The sequence below is a fragment of the Platalea leucorodia genome, assembly GCF_965183815.1.
Source record: "Platalea leucorodia genome assembly, chromosome: 2".
In the NCBI taxonomy this organism is placed as follows: Eukaryota; Metazoa; Chordata; class Aves; order Pelecaniformes; family Threskiornithidae; genus Platalea; species Platalea leucorodia.
The window spans coordinates 78,833,612-78,836,687 of record NC_138824.1 but is presented as its reverse complement, the minus strand read 5'-3'; positions in this window follow the sequence as shown (position 1 = coordinate 78,836,687).

The following is a 3,076-nucleotide window of genomic DNA, read 5'->3' as shown; positions in this document are numbered from 1 at the left end:
TAGTTGAAATTTGTAACAGAAATGTAATGTTTGAACGTAAAAATATCTTGTAAAGAATGGTGTAAGAAATTGTTATATTTATTATGTTTTCTTCCTCTGCTAAAATTGAATAAATATATTTTCTTGAAACTTTTGTCAAGAGGTCATTTATAAATTTCTCAGAATATTGTAACTACCTGATTATCTGCAAAAAAACCAGTCTGTTGGAGAGAAGTTGAAGTAAGTTAGCAGGTAATGAACTCAGACTCGCCTAGCTTGTTCTTTTACCATTCACCTTGCACTGACTACCTTAAGTGCAAGTTCAGATTTTCGGCCTTAATGCCTAAATCTGAAAATCCACAGCTGTTCATTTGAAAGCAAACAGTGTTTGTATTTTAAGTGGGTTTTTTTTAAGTTGATTTCTTAGTACTTAAAAAAAAAAAAAAAAATGGAGATTGAATTAAACATGTATGAAATTATAGAATTCCCAAAAAACAACAGAAAATCTGGGGAGGTTAAAAAAAAAAAAATCTGGTACAGCTGTTTGAAAGCCTCTTCAGCACATAGCCACCAGATCTACATTGATACGTAGATTGCATCAGATTAGGATTCATGTGGCAGGGATTGAATTCTTTTATTACTGTTTTTGATAATGAAAGAAATAAAAAAATGCTGATATAAAGCCTGAGGTTCTGTATACAGTGAAAACAGGATAGCTTGCAAGATTTCCAGATCTGTAGGACAGCATTTTTGCATGTAAAACTGAAATAAGTTACCTTTGTGCTACCAAGGCACCTGTGTCTGGCTCACTTTCATACTCATTTATACAGAGGATAACTTTCAGCATGAATAGAAATAGTAGATAATGCTATTAAGGAGTTCTCTTTCACACTGGTCTGCTATGGCCTAAGTCTCTGATTCAATGGTAATACCCGTTTTGGCACTCTGGTGGAAACTTAAAACAGCTCTTTTTCACTTTGCGTTCTGGGGGCCTGGAGCTACTCACCAGCTCTCAGAAACAGCGTACATCTTCTGATCGGTTACCATTCTGAGCGTTAATGGCGCCATATATGTTTAGCAAGCCTGTATAAAGCTTGTTTCTCTGGATGCAGTTTTTTTGAGTTGCTTTTAAAGGAGAAGGTTATTAAATGCAGAGTTCATTTACTGATGATGTATGTTGCTTTTGAGCATCAACGTTGTCATAGTTTGCCATGTTCTTTAATCCATAAAAATCTGACTTCTTTCAGCATGTATTAATGTCACCCACAGGAACATATGCAGTATCATGTTTACTGAGCCCTAAGACCCACAGGTAACTAAGTGCTTTAGAAATTGACCGTCATAGTCTTATGGTATGATGATACAAGATTTTTCAGGAAGAATAAAATCATATTAATGCAGAGATAAGATGTGGAAGTATTCACTGTGATAAAGTGGTGGGGTTTTTTGTGTTGGAGCATAAAAGTTGAAGGAGGACAGAAATTTGTTCAGTCATAACACGAGTGTTCAAAGGATACTGCTGCATGCATAGCAAGACTCAGAAGATTTTTCAGTTACTACCATTTTATACATGTGTTTTGATTGCAGATGACCTACCCAAAGCAGAAGGATGCAAGCCTATTTTCTCTAAGTTGTTCAATTGGTCCTAACAAAGCATAGTAAAGCACATTCAGAAATGCATTATTTTCAGCCAACTATGTTTAAATCCATTTTGTTTGTGTGAAAAATATCTTCTTTGAAAAAAGGGTTATTTCTTAGCATATTTGGGTAATATTTGCAGCAGGTGAATCAGGACGATAGTCATAGTCTCTTTGTTTCATGTAAGAAGCCAAGGCTGCTTCTAAGCATTCAGGTTTTGTGAATACTATCCATTTTATTTCCTCCTTCCCCCAATCCCTCCACTGTATCACCTTGAAATATGAGATACAAAGTTTAAAGAAAACCTATTTTTCTAAGCAAAGTAGTGTTTTTACAATAGAGACATAACCTTATTAAAGGTGAATCTATTTGCTTTCTGGTTTAGCATCCATAATTGTATGAATTGGTCATGATTTCTTCCTATTTATCGTTGTAAACTTCAAAGCCTCCTAATTCAGTTTTGTGTTTAGGTCTGTATTTACTGACTCACTATTTCAGTGCTTGAGCCTGGACAGAACTTTCATTTTACAATCTCTAGTTTTAAATGCACTTCCTGTATCTGATAAAATAGCAATGTTTTTATTGCCAAAAATGATCTAGAACAGAGGACACCATATGGATGTGGGGAGTGTTGCTTCTGGTTTTGCGGCATGTACATGCCATTTGTGTTCACTACACAAATGAGGGGAAACCAAGGAATGTTTGCAGAGGTGACTTCTAGGTTAGGAAGGCTAATAAGTACCTTTACTTAGGTCAGTCTCTTTCATGGGAAAAGATCTGATCCCTTTTAGATAGTCTACCTATCTTCATCTGTATTAGTACTAATCCTATCCATACTCCATTCCAGCTTTTCTAGTTGGAATATCTATCTATCTATCTGCTTGTGTTCCTAACCTAATCATTTTTCTGTTTTAAATCTCTTCTATGTATAGTCTTAGTGGGCAATTACACTTGTACATTTTTATTGGCTAAGTATTTTCTATTTAAAAGAGAAACAGTGAGAAATCTAACAAGATCAGAGCCTCTTAGACTTTGTTTTCTATTAACAGTAGTCATATTCTTCAAGGAGTGAATATTAGCCTTTCTGAATGGAGGAAGCTCAGGGGGGTTTTACCACTTTGCATGTTCTTCAGTTTGGTATGGATCTTATGGTAAGCCACCTTGTTTGTTTCTCACAAAAGCCTAAGGTAGTAGGGATTCCTCTTTCAAAAAGTCCTAAATAAGTGGAGTTGAAAATCAGTTAGCGATATCTGTTGTCAAAACAAACCACAATGAAATATATTAACTTGCAATTTTGAGAACCCTTCTTAAATAGATCGTGTTGTTCTGTTCTGTTAGGGGTGTTTTAAGTGTAGTCCTCATGTGGCTGAAAGCCGAACCTGAACTTTTCAGAATTTCATCTTTTGATGGACTTGCTACACAAATAGGCTGCATAACTGTTTTAAAAAAATTTATTAAT